Consider the following 23975-nt stretch of genomic DNA (forward strand, 5'->3'; position numbering starts at 1 on the left):
AGCAACCAGGAAGACCTGTGCCGCCCCTTCCGGGAGCTTCAGTGCACCAGGGTTCCAGATGGCCTTTGGCTTTTTCCTCTGGCGTCCGAGATGTGTGTGCAGGGAGCAGTCTCTTCTGGTTTCCCAGGCTTGTCTGCCTCTCTGAAGGTTTAGCTCTCCCTCCCACGGGATTTGGGTGCAGAGCTAGCGTCGTATTCTTAAGGTCCAAACACCTTCCTGTATATGTCATGGCTTTCTGCTTATTGCTAATCCTTTTCTGTTGTTTGTACAATTTATTTATATCATTGAGATTTCTCTGTGTTAAGGATTTTTCCCTCTTCAGGGTGTTATGAATGGTCCTATTATGAGTATTCGTATGAGTTCCCATCAGACATGGATAGCTTTCATCTTTCTCTTATGTACCTTGCATTTATATACATTATCTCCTATCATTAAAGACATGCCTAGATGCTGCAGTGGCCTCCAGGCAGTGACTTGCTGCGTTACCAGTACTATCGTTGAACATGGGATCCTCTTGCCTGTGTCTGTCACATGCTAGCTTTGCAGATGTTTGCTCCCACTTCTAGCATGTCCGCCCCTTATTCACTGCTTTTGGTTATAGCATCTTTGGGGTGAAAGTATTATGTTTTTGTGGCTTTAACTCATTTTTTTTTGTGGTGTGTGAAGTTGTTGAAGATCTTGTCATATGCTTATTGTCCATTTGCATATTTTGTTTGGAGAACGTCAGACTAGATGCTTAATTTGCCTTTTAAAAATAAGACTATCTAAGCATGTGGATATGGGCAAAGTACATCACAAGCACATTTAAAAAGATTGCAATCGGGGATTTAGCTCAGTGGTAGAGCACTTGCCTAGGAAGCGCAAGGCCCTGGGTTCAGTCCCCAGCTCCGAAAAAAAGAACCAAAAAAAAAAAAAAGATTGCAATCAAATCTGTTATGCAAACAATTAGTATATTCTAATAAGAAACATAATAATAAGTCTACACTAAGTATATTACTTATTATAAAGATTCTGATATCCAAGCTCCTCCCCAAACTCATCTGAGTCTCTTCTCTTTCATTTTTAAAATTGTCTTCAATTTTGATGGTTAAAGTTATAATGGCTATTAATAAACTTAAGATAGTTATTACTAAATTTTGATGGGCATCTATTTATCATTTTGAGTTTAAATACATACATTCTTTATGCCTATCTAAGAAAATATTACTTCTTCACAAATAGGAAGATTAACACTGTGGTTTCTTTTAAGTTTGATAAAGTGAACAGATTCATTAGATAATTGACCCACTTTGAATTAATTTTTGTGTAAGGAGCAAACCTTGATTTTTTTTTGCATATAAAAGTCTACTGTTTTAGGAGCATTTATTAAAAAGGCTACTCTGCTTATAATTTAAACTGATGACTCTCAAGTACATTCCCTGTTTGACAGAGTTTCCCATTGTCTTTTCCATTCTCAGAGCATATGTTACCTTTGCTCTAACTCTGTACCTCCCTTCAAAAGGTTGGAAACAATTATATAAAGAAAGCAATGTTAATAGCAATTCCCCATCAAAGATAGTTCCCAAGGTAGATTTTTCTCCTATAGAATCCATCATGTATGTGTAGGAGAGGCACTATCACACCTGGGGACAGCACTAAGTCCTGCTTTCACAGTAGGAGTGATATGACACACATGCAGGTAATAAGTGCATTTAGTTCCTAGGGGAGAAACCAAAGGTGGAAGATGCAGTTATAATATTTAAAATAAATAACACTAAAATTTCTTTCTTAGGGAAGAGTCCTCTTTTGATATATGTGGTGGTTTAAATAGGAATGGCCTCCATAGACTCACGTGTATGAGTGCTCAGCACATAGGGAATGGCACTATTCTATGGAGTGTAACCTTATTGGAGGAAGTGTGTCACTGTGGAGGTGAGCTTTGAGGTCTCATATGCTCAAGTTATGCCCAGAGTGGCATTCAGTATCCTACTGCTGACAGCAGATCAAGAACTGTCAGCTCTTCCTTCAGCCCCATGCCTGCCTGCACACTGCTATGCTTCCTGTCATGATGGTAATGAACTAAACCTCTGAACTGTAAGCCACCCACAATTAAATGTCTTATTGTAAATGTGTTGGCATGATCATGTTGTATCTTCATAGCAATGAAACCCTAACTAAAACAATGTATTAAAGCATACATACAAGTCAGCATTTAAGACAAGACATGGAAAAATTGTGATATTAATATTGTAAGGAGGCAATCAGGCAAAAAAAGTAAAAGAGCTCCTTAGTAGGTAATTAAAAAAAGCAATTGGAAAAATAGGTTAGGTTAGGTGAAAAAACATGCTTTTCAAAATGTCTTTGAAATGATGTGGAAGAGTGGCTTTGTGATAGAACACACATTCAAGGTCCCTTGGTTCAGTTTCCAGGAAAAAAAAAACTCAGATATAGATTAGATACAGAGATAGAGATAAAGAGATAGAAATCTCATGTGTGTGTGTGTGTATGCGTGTGTGTATGTATGTATGTATGTATGTATGTATGTATGTATGTATGTATTTTTTCATTGAAAATGTCTTAAGTAGCCAAAACTATGTTACACAACTTTTGGTATATTGATTTTCACTTGACTATCAGACATGTAGATAAATAAAGAAGGAAAAAGAAAGCTTTTAGCTGGTTACCTGGAATTTGTAAGCATTGCCACTAGATGCTTTGCAGGAACTTGTAAACATCTCATCTGTAGTTTGTGTTGAGAATTTTAGTGACTGTTAACTTAGTGTTCTGAGGGGCTAATGGACAACTGCTCTTGCATCTGACTGTGGAAAAGTAGAGCATGTGTGGAGAGGTTTTTAAATTTATCTTTAAGTGGACTATCTCATCCAACAACCTTTTACTGGAATATGTTTTAGCTGTATCTTTTCTAGACAATTTTTAATGTGCATTGTGTGCTGGTTTGTTGGCCAAAAGGCTTTTCCACTGAGCACACGGTTAAATGTATCGAGCATCCTCTTTACTGGTTGACTCTGCCCACCCAGGTTTTGATTTTGCAGCACTGCCCTCTGAACATAAAAGCATTATCTTGGGCTGGAGAGATGGCTCAGCGGTTAAGAGCACCCGACTGCTCTTCCAGAGGTCCCGAGTTCAAATCCCAGCAACCACATGGTGGCTCACAACCATCTGTAATGGGATCTGATGCCCTCTTCTGGTGTATCTGAAGACAGCTACAGTGTACTTATATATATAATAAATAAAATAAATCTTAAAAAAAAAAAGCATTATCTTTGCCCGCCAGGATGTCACTCCCTGCAGGGAAGTCCTTTGAGAGCATTTTCTCCCATGAATTTAAAGACTGCAAAGCAAGGCCAAATGGCCACCAGATGGATGAGGTCCTCTTTGGATGTGTCTCTAATATGTGTCTCTGACTTTGATGCATATAGTAGAAGGCGGTAGCACATATTATATTGCTGGTATTCTTTTTTTTTTTTGGAGCTGGGGATCGAACCCAGGGCCTTGCGCTTCCTAGGCAAGCGCTCTACCACTGTGCTAAATCCCCAACCCCTATTGCTGGTATTCTTAGATATACACCTATGGACACATATTTAGTGTCACAGATCAAATGATTCAAAAAAGATTTAGAAAAATTGGAAACATCTCCATAATAAATCTAAAATGTGTCTCATTTTAAAACAAAACATATAAACCATCAACAAAAAAATGAAACACAGACCCCAAAAGTACAACAATGCCAAGCAACCAGAGCTTCCAGGGACTAAGCCACTACCTAAAGACTATACATGGACTGACCCTGGACTCTGACCCCATAGGTAGCAATGAATATCCTAGTAAGAGCACCAGTGGAAGGGGAAGCCCTGGGTCCTGCTAAGACTGAGCCCCCAGTGAACTAGTCTATGGGGGGAGGGCGGCAATGGGGGGAGGGTTGGGAGGGGAACACCCATAAGGAAGGGGAGGGGGGAGGGGGATGTTTGCCCGGAAACCGGGAAAGGGAATAACACTCGAAATGTATATAAGAAATACTCAAGTTAATAAAAAAAATGAAACACAAATATATACACAAAAGCATACACACATATACAAGATCACACACATACATATATACACACACAAACACATTTGAATTGCAATTTAGAGGTACATTTTCATGTAGAGCCAGAATTGATATTCCTAGAAACACAGTGTAAAAAGAGCTACAGTGAATGGAAGACAAAGAAAGGAATTATGAACATGTCCAGAAAACACTATCTGTAAGTTCTCGATACTTAGCAAAGTCACAGGGTACAGTTGTTTAAATAAGACTAGCCTCTGTAAGTTCATATATCTGAATACTGGATCATTGAACAGTTCATTGAACTGTTTAGGATGGATTAAGAGGTGTGATCTTGTTGGAAGAAGTGTGTTGCTGGGGGTGGGAATTAAGGCTTTTAAATGTCCATGTCAGGTCTAGCGTCTGTCTGTCTGTCTGTCTTATCTATCTGTCTGTCTGTCTGTCTGTCTTATCTATCTGTCTGTCTGTCTGTCTGTCTGTCTGTGTATCTATCTATCTATCTCATAAAATTCCATGCCAGACCTCGCCTCTCTCCATTTCTCTCTCTCTGTCTCTGTCCCTATTTCTGTCTCCATTTCTATCTGTATGTATCTCTTTTTCTCTGGGTGCTGCCTGATGATCAGGATATTAACATCTCAGCTACTGCTCCAGCATCATACCTGTCTGCTTTACTCTTTAATGGCCTTAGACTAACCCTCTAAATTTGTAAGCAGGCCCCCAATTAAATTATTTCTTTTGCGGGAGTTGCCTTGATCCTTGGTGTCTTTTCATAGCAATAGAATAGTAACTGTTTTGACTAGAACGGTGAAGCATTAAGGTCCCAGGATCCACCTATCTCTGCCTTCTAATACTTGGGTTATAGACCAAGAATGTCATGCCCAACTCTTGGTGGATACCCATGCCCTCATGCTTCAGCAGCAAGTACCTTACCAGCTGAGCCAGAGACCATGTCTTATACACTTTAATAGTTTAATGGGCCTCAATTTTGCCTTAGATTTTAGTACTATGAAATAAGTGGTACAGATGTAAGATCTTGGTTATTCTTTTTGTAAGATTGTTTTGGTCTTTCTAAGTCCTCTGTGCCTTCCTAGAAATCTTTTTATTTTCTTCCTAGAAATTTTAAGTCAGGTCTTACAGGTCAGTCAGTGAAAGTAATACTAGTAGTGTTAAATAGAACTTACAAGAGGCCATTTTGGGAACTAATACCTAATAGACAAGAACAAGAATCAAACGGAGTGCCTACAGGATGCATAAGGGAGTAAAGGAGCTTGGTGCCAAGCATGACTGGGTACCTGAATGTGATACTTAGGGCCTACAAGGTGGAAGGAAGGAAAACTGTAACTCCTGCAAGTGATCTTTAACTCCCTATGTGCTTTGTCCTGTGCTTGGACAGACAGACACACATGCATGCATGCACATATGTGGGCCCACACACACACACACCACACACACACACACACACACACACACACACACACACACACACACACACACACCCCAAAGTAGAGTCATCCACGTTGGAGTTCAGGACATTGATCCTCTACATTTTCAAGAAGTCCAGAGTAATGAGAGACAAATTATCCTGCAGCATTTAGTGTGACAAACTCCCCCTGATTTAATCCTTATGATAGAGGTGACTGACCAGAAGCCATGCAGAAGAGGAAGAAGAGTGTAAGAGACAGAGTGGGTGAAGGACACCGTGAAAGCCGGGACCTCTAAATCAACTTAGCAAAGCTCACATGTGCACTCAAAAACACTGAAACAGCAAGCACATGGCCTGCATGGGTTTCCACCATGTCCTCTGCAGATATATTATAGTTTTCAGTTTAGTGTTTTTATGGAAATCCTGAGTGTATGAAAGCGTAATTCTGATTCTTGTAACTTCTCCCGGTGTCTCTCTTCCTTCTGTTGTGTTGCCCTGTCCAACTTCAATGAGATCATTTTTGTTTTCCCTTACTATATTTTATTTTGCCATGTTTGGTTGTTATCTCTTAGTAGCCTGTTTTCTAAAGAGAAAGGGAGTAGATCCTGATGAGAGGAGAGGCGGGGGTGGAATTAGGAGGAGCAGAGGGAAGGAAAACTGAGATCAAAATATATTGCATGAGAAAAATAATCTGTTTTTTATAAAATGGGTGTGGGTGACCTAAAGTTAGGTAACACTAACCAGAAAGTTTTGTTATTCTTGTACTGTAGCACTACCTTTGCCCTGAGGAAGAGGAATTGTTCAAATGCCTGGCCTTCTTTCTGTCCATTGTCTCTACTCTCTTATTCTGTAAAACCAAGGCTCTTGGGGTTGGGGATTTAGCTCAGTGGTAGAGCGCTTGCCTAGCTAGCGCAATGCCCTGGGTTCGGTCCCCAGCTCCGGGGGGGAAAAAAAAAACCAAGGCTCTTAAGTCTAGCTCCTCAGAGCACTTCTTTCTTTCTAAGAAGGGGGAAGCTTGGTTGATTCTCAGTTTGTCTTTGTTGTTTGTTTTTTACTTGCAATCTGGGCATTTACTCCAGGCCCTTATACATGCTAGGCACATGTCACCTTAGACCTATGGCTCAATTCTCCGAGTTAGAAAATAAAGCCAGTTAAAATCTTCTTTGGGAAAGGGATGCAGAGGGCTCATTTTATAATGATAAGGAAGACTGTTCATCCAGAAGACACAACAGTCTCCAATTTTAGGGCTTGATTGTATCAAGAATTGTCTTGAAGTCAGAAAAGTTTCCAACTATTACCCAAGCTGGAAATACTTATCTTTGAGTTCAGCTAGTTTTACAGTTACAAGGAATTTTGATCTCTGGTACCTGCCTCTGAGACAAAGGAAGGGAAGGAGTGGGTTCTAAAGGGATTAGGTCAGCAGATAACCTAGCTCAGAGCTGGCTCAGCATGTGGGAAGCCCTGTGTTTCATCATTTGCTGTAGGAGAAGAAGGTGAAGGAGCTTAGTGTCTGTTCAGCCTTGTCAAGGTGAATCAGAAAGTGTCTTCTGCAGATATGGGTGTTCTGAGGGAGTGAGAGTCTTAGTCTTAGTGAAGGGTGCTTCTTTTCAGACTGCCATGTAGCAGAATTCAAAGGGGTAGGAGAAGAGATAGGCAGAATTACCTTCGATCTTCAAGGCTTGATTTTGGGTGTTTTAAATAGTAAGTCTCTTTATCCAGGACAGGATTCAGGAGTCCTCAATGCCACGGATACTTGTTTAGTCCTAGAGTCATTCTCTTGAATCTAGATTACCACCTTTCTCATTTACTCATTTAAAAATTAAATTATGATACTTTATATTTGTGGATAAGTAGTTTTCTTACCTTAAAAATTACTATTTGATATGCATTAGGTATAAGGTAGTTAATATAAAAGAGAAATGGTTTCTAAACTTTCTCTAAATCCATACATTTCACCTATTTTTGAGAATCAGATTAATAAGAAAGAGAATAGCAATGCATTTAATGAAAATTGTGTATGATATAGGAGGCTTGAGAAATAAAGGCCTGAGGAAATGTAAAAGGCCGTGTACATAATCAGGGGGATGAAGTGCATGGTTGAGGAGAAACAAAGTTGGAGTTAGAAGAGTCTGATCACGTGACAGCCAATGGGCGGTGGGCAGGGCGCGGGGGCAGTTAACCTGGAGAATGGTCAATGCCACAGTTTCCACAGGCAGAAGAGCACTCCTCATTCCTGGGTTAAGCGAGGCTTCCCTGGAGACAGAGTTATGACCTACCGCAGAGGAGGATTAAGAGATCTTTCATGGCTTGCTCACTAGGTGGAGAGCTGGAGACCAGGGCGCTTCCTACTTCTGCTGTTGCCAGAGTCCAAAGATGCTTTATTTAGGGGTGGCATGTCACAAACACCGCCAATCCCTCATGTAATAAGAAGGTACATTAGTAAAGTCAGCCTACCTATGAAATTTCTCTTTCATTTAATTTCATGCTGCTCATCTTTATATAGGAGAGATTCTGGCTTGAAGCGAGTGGCTCTCCCCTATGTCTTGAGGGCTACTCTCATTTCACTGTTTAAAAAAACAGGGTCTCTTACACATATTTGATTATAAGTGTCCATCTTTGGGGAGCTAGAGCTTACTGAGCAAGAACTGACTTGTCTATCTTGTATTTGGTTCACTCTACCCTTTATGAGTATGCTTTTACTCTGGTATCATAGACTTGACAAGATATGAGATACACGTGTGTCTTTTGTTCCCTTTTCTCTTCTGTCCCCCGTATAAGAAAGCTGATAGAATGGATAACCATTAGAATTCACCAAGGTTTTGAATGTATTTATTGGCCAAACTAAACAAAACAAAACAAAAAAAAACAACAACAACAAAAAACATGGAGTCTAATATATCACCTTTTCAGTTTCATTTGTTGAAATTTCTGAGCTCACTAATTGTTAATATGACAAATTTCTCAACATGTTTCTCCTGACACCACAGTTTGTTTTGTAGGGAGAGAAAAGTCTCCTGCGGTGGCAATAATCCAGTTACTGGAGTCTTAAAATATCTCTTCGCTCTGTTCCCCACTAGTTTACAGGAGTCGTTGTATTTAATTGGCACACTCTGAAGTGTGGACGAGCCTCCATACCCTCGATGTACCGTAGAGTCAGAAGGTGCTTTAGGTATGTGACTACAAGAACATTACCACCGTCCCCCCACCCCAAGTAATATGTAGTAGTCACGTGCACACAGAATCAAAGGAGGAGTGTTCTCAGATGTTTAAAAATGTTTTGAAGATTGCTTTCTTTACATGTGGTGGCTGAGAAATGTTAGCGTGTGGATGTAGGCCCAGGTCATCATTTTTCCGTGTACTCCTTGGTTTACAGATGTTGCTCTGCTCTGTGTCCACACTCATGATCATCTCAGCTCCAGTTCTGTATACTGGGATCACAGGTATGCCTAGTGATGCTTAGTCTGTAAAGGAAGAGTGGGACCGTGGCTAGGACCAGCTTTTTGCTTTGAGTCTCCTCCAAGTCTGTTTTCTTTTACTATTGTCTTGATGTTTGCTCATTCTTGATATAGGAAGTCTTATCCATTTGTTAATGTTTTTCTTCCTTCTCAGTCCAGGTTCCAGTTCACAGCAAATGCTCTAGCTTGTGAGAAACTTACAATACAGTCCTTGGGATTGCTATTGTGTTTAGAATTAGGAAACCTAGATACTTACAAGACTATGGGCAAGTTTATTAACTTCTCTGCGACTGTGTTCTTTATATAGTAATGACATAACTGCCCTTAGCTCCTGAAGTTACTGTAAGAATTAAGTGGGTAATGTATGTTTTAAGGTATTCATTCCTTAAACTCTTTCTATCATGCATCCAGGAAAATCTAAGGTAGACCTGAAGTCTTACCGAGACAGTCTTCCACCACACAGCTCTATCCTTTCAACTTTGTTTTAGTTTGAATTTTGAAGCTCTAATGAAGATTCTATAGCTTTTCCTTGGGTCAGTTATATCTGCATCATCCAGCCCCTCTCCCATGTCCTGGTAGTATTAATAAACAATTGGAATGGCACCTTGAGCCAGCAGTTCTGGGTTTTGCTATCCGATGGGTGATGAGAGGCTCTCCCCTCACTCTTTCCTGTTTTCAGTGCCTTTCCTTTCTGCTGCCTTTCCTTGAAGCAGTAATTCCCTCTGGGTTCCTATAACTGTGACCCTGATGGCCACTCTTAAATGGTAGTGGAAAAAGAAAAAAACCTTTCATAAATGTATCGAGTTCACAACTTTTTCCCCAATGATGTAATTCAAAGCATAGAATCCTAAAAAACAATACTCCGATGTTTTAGAAAGTAGCAGAAGATAGATGTCAGATTCAAACACTCTGCACTTGAAAGAGGGCCTTGGGTCTTCTTTCAGAGATCCAGTTTCGTGATACTTGGGGGAGGGGCCCAAAGACACATTCCCCAGTTCCTCCAGGCTCATTAGGTCAGGCCATCATGACCTACCACATTAGGTCTGTCTCCATCATAGTACCTTTCTCTTCTGAGTCACGTGTTCAAACATATGCCGGTTTCCCTGCTTTGTCCACACTCCATTTCTTTATTAAAGATCCTGTGCTCCCTGAAGCTCCTTTAAAACTGTGCCTGTTTTTCTCTGGTTATCCTGTTTCCTGTTATATGGACTTTAGTCCTGAGCATGGCTATGGGTAAAAAAGGTTTTTTTCCTGTTTCTCCCACATCATGGTTGACATATAACATCTCGAGTGTGGTCTCGAGAAGCATCACATAAATCATGGACTGCTCATGGCATGCTTTCAGAATGCTATATGTCATTGAACAATGACAATGGATTTATTCAGACATTTATAGTAGGCTAAACACTCAGTATAGAACATATGAAAGGAAAGGGTCAGTGTGAGAAGATTTAGGTATGCAAAGGAATCTTGTCATGGAAGGATATATGAAAGAGTTCTTTGGTTAACATATTTTTTATGTTTGAGAATTTCACATCATGTACTCTAAACTTTCTCATTTCTTACTCTACCATTACCACTTCAAAAGAAAGTAAAAAATTCAAAAGTTAATGTAAAACAAGCAAACAAACAAACATCTCACTGACACTTCTTGGCAAGTCATACAAGTCTCTATCAACCAAACCCTTCTTCTCTTACACTCGATCCAGCTGTCATGTTTCCGGTTCTGCTATGAGTGTACCACTATGCTCCCCTGTTTGTCCTGCCTCCCAGTCACATATTCTTTAGTTATAGAAGCACTAGAAGTTAAGGAGTCTCGCATACTCTATTGCACAAACACCTTAACTTGAAAATGTTCATTGCAATAAGTCATTGGTCTAGTCTGATACCTCTGGCTTCTGCTACATCATCAATACTAAATTCTCATACAGGCTCTCAGGAATCCTTCTGTTGCCCTGAGTCATGGAGCTCCCATGTCTTTGGTTCCACTGGACCAGCCACTTTGTGAGCTCCTGCAGCTCATAAATGGGTAGATTTTAGGATGGGCCAGCTGAAGGTCATGGATCTGTGCCTTGGTAGTTGATGAGTGGTCATCCTGACATCCCTTCTGTACGCATGCCACTAAGGTCAGCTCTCTGCCCAGGTAAGGGGCAGGACAAACTCTGAGGGTGGTGTCTTAGCCACCCCTGCATTCAGGGTGCAAAGTGCTCTGGGAAAGTTCAGCACACAGTCATATAGTATCCTATTGCAGCCACTAGTTAGGTGAGTCACCGCCCTAGAAAGCCCATTTAGTTATAATATTTACAGTAGAGACTTCTCACAAAGGTCTTTGCTGATATATTATTTGTACATAAAATCCAGAGATATTTTTAAGGTAACACACAAGACCTCCAAATATTTACAGCTTGTCACATTCTACCTTCCCCTTTCCTCCCTCCACTGCTTTCTTTCCCCTTCACAAAATAGATGTTAATTCTTTTCCCCTATGTTCTTTCCATGGAGAAGTTTGAGAACAATGAACTTAAATGACATCAAAGCTTAAAGAGCAATCACTTCTTTAAATAAGACCAGAAGAGAACGGAAGATGAGGGCGGCAAGGGTAGAAAGAAGATGGATAATGGATGGCAGAACACTTCCATTAGAGATGTGCTCCTGAAGTTTTATAGTACAGTAGTGAACTGTAATGTACAACCATTAGTTCTGCATCTCCCAGTAATAGGATCAGTAGAGCTTGAAGGTTGCAAACACATGTGAATGATATTATTTTGACCAGTAGAAGTGCCAATTGCCCGATGTAATCTAAATATACTGTATAAATGAGTTAGTGATAACATTACATCTCGTAAACATGTTTACATATAATGCATCAATTGAAAATAAAAATTAAGCCAACAGACTGGAGAGCAGGGTGCATTACCTGTTGAACTTGGTGGTAAGCCCAGTGGCCCTACTTGAACTGTGCTCTAGATTGGGATTTTGTAAACTGAGAATATGAACTACAAAGGATTCAGGAAGGAATTGGTTTCGTCCTTGTCACCTGACAAATGAGAGGTCTGGTACCCATGTGTGGGAGAACCACTGGAGGTTGTCAAGTGAGGTCATCAGGTAAGAATCCTGCTTGGCCGGAACAAGAGCCAAAAGCACACAGATCCTGCAGGGGGCGCTCCTTCAGTATTGGTGCCGATTGTTACTTGAGTACTTGGAATTGGCCGCTGTATTCAACACTCCAAAACTCAGCGTACCAATCTGAAAAGGAGAAAAGAGTTTCTAGGCATTTCTTAGTAATGTCATAAAGATCAAACTGAGCTACACGCGTGTTCTGAGATGTGTCTGACATTAATTTAAAGAAAGTCACCAACAAGGTCCTCCTTGTTTGCGTCTTGGAAGTAAGGGGTGGGTGGGCATGGGTAAGTATATATATGTGCAAATGTGTGGAGGCCAGAGGAGAACCTTTGGGTCATTCCTCAGTGCCATCTATCTTTTGTTGGAGACTTGAAACATGGGTGTTATAGTGGGATGCCTGGTCATCAGTCTGCAGGGATTTCCTGCCCCTTCCTCTGTAGTGCTGTACTACAAACTCATTTCTCATTGCTCAGTTTAGTTTAATATGGGCCTTGGAGAGTCCACTCAAGTCCTCAGGCTTGCAAACCAAGAACTTTGGAGAATGAGCTATGCCCCCAGACCTACTGTTTTTATAACAGATTTTTGTGTGTTTATGATGTGCAACGTGCTTGAAGTTTGTTATCAGGCACACACAGAAAGCGGAGGAGTTACTTTAATGGAACAAACTAATGTGTTTATGTTTTGAACAGAAGGTACTGAGTCATAGACTCAGTTATTTATTAATTTTCTTTTTACAAATTAACAACAAAACTTTGTAAAAACTTAAAAACAGTGTTCAGGGTACCCTGGTCTTTTAGTAAAGGAGTACATTTAACCTCTGAACAGAATAAAAAGATCCCAACAGCTATTTGTGTTCAGCGTTATGAGAAAAGTCATGTTCTAGGTAGAAGGTTGAGCGCAGAAGAAATCAGAGGGGTAAAATGTGTTATCTGGACTGGGAGGACTAGCTTATAACCCAGGATGGGAAAAACAGGATGCAGTAGGTTCTAACCAGGGTGGAAATGCTAGTGGAAGGTTCTAGACGTATTTAAATAGCAAAAGGTATTCATCAGAGTCTTTAGAGCAAAGACTTACTAGAAGATGGATATGTGAAATAATCATTTTCAGTAGCAAGTCAAGTCAGGACTCAAGTCAAACCAACCTATGTTAAAATTCTTTAATTTTGAAGGTGATAGTGGAGGTTATAACTCGTCTGAAAGAATTCCAACTGCAAACATGTTTATAAGCTAGAAATGAAGTCATTTTGAAATCAGTGTGAAGTCAAACCTGCTTTCCATAGCTGGATGGGAGGAACCTAATCAAGCGTCTCATAAACAGGAAGTAATTTATGTGCCTAAGATTCCGCACGACTATCAGTTCCCTGTAATTATAGAATAACAAAATGCCTTAAAGACAACACTGTGTGTGTGTGTGTGTGTGTGTGTGTGTGTGTGTGTGTGCGCGCACGCGTGCATGTGCAGGCTAGACAATCTCAAGAAGGTGGAGGCTGGAACCGAAGGGTAAAAGTAGAAAAGTTGAGAACAATTAGCGAACCATTGATGGTTTCACCAGACAATGGGGTAATTCCAGAGGGGTACGGCTAGGGCCATGCTGTTATCACTAAAAGAAGCAGTTACTTCAACCAGACAGAAGGATCAAAGCCACTAGTTGAGAGGAAGTAGAAAATGAAAAAGAAAATGAGGTAGAGATGACACGCTCCATAGCTGCCTGATCCTGGTCTTTCCACTTTGTGTCGACAAGACTGTTGCTTTTAGCCACAGTTTGCTCACCTACAAAAATGACATAACAATAAGACATCTTTCTTTTCTGTATCTTGCAAGCAAAATGAGGTGGCATATTATCACAGTCAGTGTGAACTTCTAAGACAGAATGTCCTAAATTAGATAACTTTTTTTTTCTATTTTTCGGTGCTGGGGACCGAACCCAGGGCCTTGCGCTTGCTAGGCAAGCGCTCTACCACTGAGCTAAATCCCCAGCCCCTAAATTAGATAACTTAAAAACAATGGAATTTATGGGTGAGTCCTAAAAGGTTGTAGAGTCCTCGGAAGGTTTGAGAAAGTAAGGTGCATTTGGTGTGGCCAGAGACATTTAGGAAGCTTGGTGTTGATGATATCAAAACCACGGGGCTCACGATATCCAATGCTATCTCGAAATTAAAGCAAGAAAGCTTTAAAACAGAACAAACAAATCAAAAAAACCCTACCAGCTCTGAGAGTTTGCAGAATTCACTTAATAATGACTGCATTTTGTTTGGGATAGGCATTTCGGGGGGTTCTTAGGAGAATCTGAGTCAAGAGGGCCGTGGAAGAGGAATGCATTGATAAACTCAGCTTCAGATTGTCCTACACAGGTGGCAGAGGTGGGTCATTTCCTCAGATCAATGCAGAAGCCTCGAGTTAGAGGACCACTCCTTTGATAAGGTTTTTATTCCCCGGGTGAATCTGTCTCAGAGACAGAATCTGAAATAAGGCAGGGCTTTAAGGTGAGTATCTCTTAAAGACCATGTCAGTTGCTGACCAGTGTGTACTGGTCATCTGCAGACCAGGCTGACTTCTTGGGTCCACATACGTTTTCTTCAATATGATTTCACAAACAAAATTTCAGTTGGAGATTAACTTTGGAAATCAGGCTGTTCTGTCTGCATAGAATGCTTGGAGGCAGCTAGTGAGAGGCCAAGACTATGACTGTTCTTCCTGTCTACTGAAGAACATGCCTGTCATGCCTGGTGTCCTGGGAAGACGTTCACTTTACACACTCACAACCCCTGCCAGACCCTGTGTACATCTGCCTAAAAACCACTGCTCTACCCCATGGGGCCTGTCCAAAGCGTGGAGTTACCTCTGTGCTTTGGTGCTTCTGTCCTGGAAAATACCTTCATGTAGCCCCACATCTCCGAACACTCATCTAAGGTGACTTGGAGTTGTTTACGCTTTGGCAAGAAAAAACAAATACATGCTATCTATTAAATGCATTAACATTATGGAAAAGTTAGACAAGAGGAGAAATCTCAGGACACTTCATTCCTAACCTAAAATCACAAGAAAATGTTATTATAATTCTGCCATCTGTTCAAGTTTTTAAAGCCATTTTGGTAAACTTAAAGCTAATGCAAAATACATGCCTTAGCACTAATTAACTGAAAAAAATCTGTTTCATTCTTCTCAGATAATGAAAAAAAGATGTCAGGGACATGATTTCTTAAAGAAAATCTAATTTGTGGCACTGAGACCTTTAAACCACCCTTGTTATGTGTTCATGAGTACAGCCCTAAGAATAACAAGAAGTCACATCAAATATCTCGTCAGCAAAATCCACACAATACAGGCTTTCGACATTTACAACTGTAATTTGGATTCCTATTTCCACTTAAAGATTACTCTCTTTTCTGGGCTGATAGAAGGTTTTTGTATTGATTCTTGAGGGAGAGGAGTAGATTGGAGCGGAGGGCTGTGGAACATGGGAAGTATCCATAAGGCCAATATTGATTTCATGTCGGAGTCCAAATACCACATGACTCCTCTGGAAGCCTAACTAATTGAAATTGATGCCATTTGAGTATGCTCATATTACATATCACTGGAAATGGTTTTTCAGACTCATTCTGTTGTATTCTGTTACAACAATGGTATGCATATGCTTTCAGTGTTTTGTTTGTTTGCTTGGTTTTCTAACCCAATACTGTTGGCGTTTAAACTTAAGCCAGGGATTCTTTTGAGAACATTTACCCCCTCCTGTGTTATTGATATGTTCCACTTTAGCTTAGAAGGACATCATTTTGTTTAGAAGACCACTTAAAGTTTTCAGTGTTTCTCCATTGTCTGTTACACGCAACCTCAAGTCCTGAGGATCTTGGCCTTTTGACATTCCAGTTACATATGCTAGTGTCCAGTGCGTTATAAACTCTCTACCTTATGGAGATTTTATTATTTTTTCCCTTTAAGACTCTGAATGTGATTCTCACAGGTGTGCACTGTCATTCTGTGGGACCTTCATCATGTTTTCTGGAATTGGTTAGCCATCCTGCCAAGACAAGGGTGGTAAATCAATAAATGGTGATAACAGCCGTGTGTGTGTGTGTGTGTGTGTGTGTGTGTGTGTGTGTGTGTGTGTGTTTGTATGTTTGTATATGTTTGTTTTCATGTGTTATGGTATGTGTGTGTGTGTGCTGCAGAAGAAAATTACATGTAGCAATTGTGCAACATTGATTGAGGTATGCCTGCTTTCACTGCTCTGTCTTGTAACTTATTGTGATTTCAAACTTATTTTTTTAAAGAGATTAGAAAACAAATACTTGAGATCAGAGTCATCCCAAGGGGACTTTGGACAAGGTGTACATCCATAAGATATATTCAGGATTGGTGGCTATTATAGACTCCACACTGGCTGTAGGAAAGGGAAACATTGTGTCCAGGGATTTTCTTTTGCTACTTTGTTGTTTTTGTTGTTGTTGTTGTTGTTTGTGGCTGCTTTGAGAAAGGACATACTGGGTGCTGTGAGTGCTTTGTGCATAGTATTAATCTTCAGGAAGAGAGACTTCTAGTTGTAGGCACACACTACATGTTAGACAGTCTGGGTCACCTGGAGATAAGAACCCCTTTTCTGTATTCTGGGGAGTTCACAGAATTAGGGAGCCATATAATGAATTCAGCAACTGTGAAAAAAAGAGAAATATCTGCATTCTGTTCTTATTTATGTTTTCCCATACCATTTCTAATTTTGAGCCTCTAGAAGTAATTGCTATCATACACTTAAGTGGCATACTTTTAGAGATTATTGTAACTAATCACGACCCTGAATGTGAAAAGTAGCAACCTCTGTGTACTTGAAGACAATTCCTCACACTTGTTCAAAGCAGCTCTTAACCATCAGGAGTGGCTAAAATCTGTCAGCTACACCCTTCCTTCAGTTTATGATAGATATTCAGAGTTCGGAACCATCTATGCTCTAACTTACCTTGATGTTACAATGCCCATGAAAGACTGTATTACAAATCAATTTGTGTTGATCATAATCAGCCTTTCAGGCATTTTAATGTGTTTAGAATGGAAGTCTGGATCCGAAAGCAGGTGTATTTATTGATATTGCAGCACTGTGATTTCCTTTCTATGTTTCTATGTTTCACATGGTAGACTGGATTCCTCATGAGGTCACAGTGTCTGACTTTTACTGACCCACACCATTTCTCAGGGGGCAGCTCTAGCTTCTGGAATTAAGATATCCACACTATTTCACTTCTGTTCTAAGGAAACTTCAAAACTTTATCAGCTATGAACTTGTGAAGCCATGGAGTGCTCCTTAGGAAGCAGAAGTGAATAATAGTAGAATTCTCCTTGAACACATATGTATCTTACTCCGGGATGAAGGTATTACCATCATTTTGGATACTTATGTAATAATAGTTTCCTTTGGTATTTTCCTTATTGTATTGTATTGAGTGTCTAACACAGTGCCTTATCCACTAGAACTATTGAAAGACTATTTTAAAGAAACACATTAATATGTATGTTGCAATAGCATGTACCCAATAAATACTTATGAGTGGAAGAATTAGCAGGACTTTGGAATCCAAGCCAGACATTAGTTGGCAGAAACAAAACAGGGCAAAGAAGTATGAATGCCATGTTGATGGCACAAGTGGTTCCCCCAACGCTGGACAGAGATGATGCCATTGAGGGTTTCTCTAGAAAGGGATGCCTCTAGTGAACAAAAGATGACATGTGAGGGGGTTGGGGATTTAGCTCAGTGGTAGAGCGCTTGCCTAGCAAGCGCAAGGCCCTGGGTTCCATCCCCAGCTCCGAAAAAAAAAAAAAAAAAAAAAGATGACATGTGAGTCACGCAAGCTCAAAACTTGTACAGCTACCTCTGTGGTATGTTTCTCAATTAAAGCGTAACACAAAATATAAGCTTTGGAGTTGCAACGATTTATTCTCTCACCCTGGAATTGGCTAATCATATACAATAAACTACTTTATTTCACTGAAACATGGTCTCACTGTGTACCCATGCCTGGCCCAGAGTTTTCTATGTAAAACATGGCTGGACTTGAACTTATAGAGATTAGTCTACCTCTCTGCCTTTTGAGCGTTGGGATGTTGTGATTAAGGGTATGTACCCCTTACACAGACGACCAAATATTTTTACCACTTTCAGATATTTTAGTTTTTGAAGCAGAGACGTCCCAAATTACCTTGAATCTGCGGTGTAGTCTAGATTTGCTTCTAACGCGCATGCTCTCTGCCTTAGTTTCTCAGGTGCTGGCACTGTACGGACGTACCGCCATGCTGGCTGTTTGAGCTTTTCAGGTGGAGTAGGCAATGGGCAATGTCTTGAGTGATTGGTTGCTTGCACGGAGTAAGTTTCCACTCATGGTGGTGCTTGTTAGGTACCATTGTGGTTACGAGTCTGGCGGAGCAAGCCAAGTCCTTGCATGAGACTGTGTCAGGTGATATTGATGTGGAGCTCCCAGACCTGCCTCTTGTCTTTGTTTATAGACATGGCACCACGTTAGTAGAGATGAATGCAATTAAATTAGCTTAACTAACTTGAGGTTTAATTAACCAACAACAAAAGCTTTCTTTTCTCTATGTTAAATGAAACCCAAAAGGTATGGCCTCACAAAATCTATGCGGGTGAGACACATAGAACAAAACACAAGCCAATGATAGGGTTTTATTCTCTTTTTCCTGGAAACTGATTAAAATCTCTACCAATAAAGATCAATCACAGTATGCCGTGTTAGATTTTGATTATTCCCTCAGAAAACTTAATAATTATTTCCTAAACTCTGGGTTTGGAGAGAGTCGTGGAAGCTTTGAAAGTACCGTGTTTAAGCAACTTACTTGAAAGTTGCTCTACGTACCCAAATTCAATGCTCAGTAGGCTGCAGCACCTAGTCTGAGCACCCGTGGCATCAGGGTGGTCTCCCCCTCCCCACACACATCTCAAAGATGGTGTCCTGGAGTGGTGGGTAATTGCCAAGCCTGAAGAAGAAAATTATAATAAAAATGGGAAGAAGAAAATTACTTAATTACAACATAGTTACTCCAGAAATCTTCTAGATAAATGGGAAAATTTAGCCGAGCTTTTAAATGTCACTGTAATTTAGCCCCATGCCCTAGAAGTTCTAAATTGTAATTGACCCTAATTATATAAATACCCACTGGTGAGAAGAGAACTGGTTTCCAGGAGGCTCTGCTGCTGATTTCACTGGCAAGTGGCTCATGACTTCAGCAGATGGCTTACATGCTTCTGGCTGAGGCCTCCTTAGGAACCAACTTTCCTTTCCACTCAGCAGCAATGCTCTTGGAGTAGATGGGTAAGAAGTTAAAAAAAAAAGAGACCACTAGTCATTCTCCAGCTATCATTATGTTGCCCATTGATATGGTAGAGTAATTCTGCTAGAAAGCAACAGAGAAGTGACCCATTCTGGCTACAGTAGACAATGAAACTGCTTAGTTTGGATCATGAAACGGTGTTCGGTGGCATTCAGCATCACTTGAGTTTTAGCGAGGATTAGCATACATGATGGTTCCACTGCTTTTTATCCTCTGCCTTTCTTTCTTGCCCTTTTCTGGTAAGTCAGCCCCCACCCCTTCCCCATGCATGAGTGTGGGTGCAAGTATGCGTGCGTGAGGTGGTTCTGGGTTTTTTTCTTTCTTGATATCATGCCAAATCTCTCCAGCAAACTCTTGTGGTTTGAACATGATCACTCTAGGTCTAGACCTTACTCATTTCTCCATTCATATTTATAAGGAGAGCATCTGTCTTCCATAGCTGGTGAACAAAAATTCTGCATTTTTATTGGCTCTCCTTTGTTTTTTTTGTTTTGTTTTGTTTTGTTTTTTTCAGAGCTGAAGACAGAACCCAGGGCCTTGTGCTTTCTAGGCAAGCGCTCTACCACTTAGTTAAATCCCCAACCCTCTCCTTTGGTTTTATGACCATCTCTGAAGCAATCAATATGGCCAGTAGAGTTGGTCTATGCTGTGTGTCCTAGGCTTGAACTGAGGCTGATCCCTAAAGCCCAATTGAAAGTCAGTTTTACTCAGGCACATGAGGAAGACACTATTTCCAATAGACGAGTAAAGAGAAAATCATAAAGAATCGAATGTGTTGAATCCTTTCTAGTAAGTTAGTTGTCTTCATGACTTTTTGTTAGGAAACTAGAAACATATGGGGAGTTTTCAGAATAGAAGTTGAACACCTTGTTGAAAAGGTAAAAAATAAATAAATAAATAAATAAATAAAAATCCCTCTACTTCCTTAGGATTTGGGGAAGAAAACTGGCACTGAGAATTTAATTGATATAAAACAGATTAATAGTACAATACATAAAAAGTATTTCATATGAATTTTATAACAGAAACACACCCCAAGGTAATAACAAATAAATATAAATGGAATAAATACACACACATGATACATGGAATATGTGTGTATATATGTGCATGTATTCCATTAATTTTCTGTTATGTTCTTGAGTACGGGTTCTCAGTCACAGACAATATATGTACATTATATATTACATTTATTTTTCCATTTTTAAATATTATTAATATATGCATATGTGTGTATATATATATATATATATATATATACACACACACACACATTTGGATGACAGTTATTTGTAGAAAAGTTACTAAGTATGAACCCAAACCAAACAAACAAACAAAAGCAAGCCATGCTTATATGAAACTCTATTTTTTAAATGATAGTTACCATTTGTTGTCAGCTTGAGAAGATTTAGAAATCACCTAGAAAGCAGGCCTGTGGCCAGGTCTTTGAAGAAGTTTCTAGATGAGCTGAGGTCCGAAAACTCACTGACAATGCAGGCGACTCCATTCCATGCTCATGTCCTAGACCCAGTACAGAAAAGAAAGGGATCTGAACTCAGCGTTCACCTCTCTCCGCTTCCTCAATGTGGAAGCAATGACGCTTTTTCCTGCCAGTGTCTCTCTGTCATGGGGGATTATACCTTAAAATTATGAGTCAAAACCAACACTTGTTTAGGCTGCTCTCCTCAGATACTTTGACGTAAGGACAAGCCAAGTAATGCACTTAAAGCTTTGCTTTAGTTTTCTCTGCTGGGGCTGAATAGTCAAGTCAGCAAAGTGCAAGCATGAGGATTGAATTGGAGTCTAGCACCAATGGAAGTAAAATGAAACAGGCATGCTTGAGTACCCCTGTAATACCAACCACATATAGGAGAATCCCTAGGGATTGATGGCAGTTCACATAAGGTTTACTTTGCGTCAAGACCCTATCTTAAAAAGTAACGTGTAGAGCAACGGTTCTTATTCTGTGGGTCCTCACCCCTTCAGGTCACCAAATATCCTTCATATACCGGATATCCCATATATTAGATATTGACATTACTATTCATAATAGTAGCAAAATTGCACTGATAAAGTAGCAACGAAATAATTATATGGTTGGGGGTCATCAGAACATGAGGAACTATATTAAAGGGTCACACACAGCATTACGAAGGCTGAGAACCACTGTTGTAGAGTGAAAAGCTACCAGACATTAACGCTTGCTTCTGTGTATACACAGACACACACACATACACACACACACACACACACACACACACACACACACACACACACACACTCTGCTGGTTTTTCTTCATCCATAGGAGTGATATTTTTTATAGGGTAGTTTGTATCCTGCTTCCCAGAAGGAAAAACTAATTGTCAGAGTGGTCTATCTTGTTCCTTTTAGATTTTATAGAAATTATGGTATATGAACATGACACCAAACTGGCATATGAAGGGATAACATTTCCTACTACCTTTGCCCTCACACAAAACAATTAGATTAAATAATCGCTAACATTTTTAGCACCCAAGTGGCAGGCCATATCATTTTTCATACCCACTTGACAAATTTCTCAGAGTTTCTTCAAATGAAGATTTTGAAATGCTCAATACGTTAGAACCCAAAAGGAAACTAAATGTCATTTCCATGGTGCTGTGTCCTTTGCCTGACTGCCTGCTTTTGTTCTCTTTCTGAATACAGCCAGGAATCATTCTATTTCTCCCATAAGCTGTCTCATCCTCTCCAAAGTGAATGGGAATAAGTGCAGAGTTGCATTGCCCTAGCAAGGTGAATGTTCCTTACTCAAGAGATCCCCAGTTGATCTCTTAGATGCAATTCCCTGATAGCATAAAACTTTTGAATTATTTACTGTTTCATATTAGATCAAGAATATTATTTCTGAAAGTAGATTTGGTGCACTCTGCAAATCTGCTTTTCAAAGCATTCTTCTCTGAAGAATGATCCAGGGAGCAAAATTTTTTTTCTTTTCTTCTTTTTTTTTTTTCAGAGCTGGGGACAGAAACCAGGGCCTTGCACTTGCTAGGCAAGCGCTCTACCACCGAGCTAAATCCCCAACCCCAGGGAGTAGCATTTGAACTCTTGGGGACCGAACTAAAATGATGGAGACCTTCTTCAGGTTAGATGGCTTCAAATGCAAAAGAGCAATAATGGCTCTAGGTACAGTTGTAATTCTCTAGACAGGTAAAAGTCTCCGGTGTTAATGAATGGAAAGTGGAGCCCCATCGTTCCTAATGTTCCAGCCTTTTCTCTTTCAGTCATGACCTGTAATATGTTAAAAGATAAAGAACTGCAGGGTCTTCGCTTCAAGTTAAGTTGTAAATAATAACAAAAGGAGTGGATGTCTCCCTAGTGCTTACTGGGAGCTTTCAGTGGATGATCTACCACTGTTACACAGCTACCACTGTTAAATCCTGTGTTACAGATGAGCAACTGAGACACGAGGGGAGGCATCTGGTAAGCAACAGCACATGGACATGAGCCTGCTTACAGACTCAGTGCAGAGCAATGTGACAAATGGGATAAAGCCACACAATTGAGATCTAGATCCCTGTGGAGGTGATCAGCAGGAACTCTGCGCTCACTGCTATACAAGAAAGTGAATAACAAAACAATTTCATTTTTATATGCCAAGGCCGTTTTATGATATAAGAGCTTCTGAAAGTTTACATCTATGAATGTTTTTAATAATCCTTATTTTTAGAGAATTTTATAGGATCAAATCAAAATGAAATGCAAGTAAAAATTGTTTTTGTTGTTTTTTTTAAAGAAATATCCTGCCTTGTCCATGCACAGCTTTTTCCTAATTTCAACCCTTCAGTTGTCACATTTAATGTCACTGATGGAGCAGAGCTGACCCATCATAATTTCCAAGAGCACACAATTGGTATCATAACTCATTCTTGATCTTGCATAGTTGGTGGTTTGGCTAAATTTGGAATAGTGTGTATTGTAGTAATGCCCAGAAGAATTTTACTATACAAAAAGTCTTCTCTGTGGCACAGAAGTTGAATGTTGTACATTCGGCTGTTCTCATTTTGTAATGCTTCGCGGTGCTTCAGAAACCCAACAAGGGAAGTAGAGCTTCTGGCGAGTCAAGATTTTGCTTGACCAAAGCAAGACAGTAGAGGGTAGGTCAGTATGGAGAGCATGGGAATAATCTATACATGGTAAATCTTACCGGAACCTGAAGAGTAAACATAATTCAGTAAATGGCACACAGAACTTGGACTTTATTCAAGCTATGACTATTTGGAGACAGTTACTCTCATCCTTAGAATTCACGGTGTAGGTCAAATCCATGATTTTTGGCACCGGACAGCGGTGTGGCTAATAGTCACCTCATGGCTCTTAGCCACCTGCTCTGCCTAATTAAAGACTCTCATTTTCTACTCTGCTGACCCTATAATTTGCAAATAAAGTCCACAGGACATACGGCGTGAATGCTAAACCCCATGTGAAGCGTGTTACTAGTTTATAAGGTAGGTTATCGACACTCCCTTCCCACTCTCTCTTTGGTCTGTCTAGGAGGATTCTCATTCTCTGTCCTTCTCATTGTGGAAGTAGAAAAATACTGAAATAATTTATT

At 40.1% G+C, this 23975-nt stretch overlaps 1 protein-coding gene across 12 annotated transcripts in view; it reads left to right on the forward strand.

The window, feature by feature from the left end:
• Fhit (fragile histidine triad diadenosine triphosphatase) overlaps nt 1-23975 on the forward strand; it is a 1549291-nt gene that overhangs the window by 965751 nt on the left and 559565 nt on the right.

Source organism: Rattus norvegicus, chromosome 15, assembly GCF_021556685.1.
Source record: "Rattus norvegicus strain SHRSP/BbbUtx chromosome 15, alternate assembly SHRSP_T2T, whole genome shotgun sequence".
Taxonomy (NCBI): domain Eukaryota; kingdom Metazoa; phylum Chordata; class Mammalia; order Rodentia; family Muridae; genus Rattus; species Rattus norvegicus.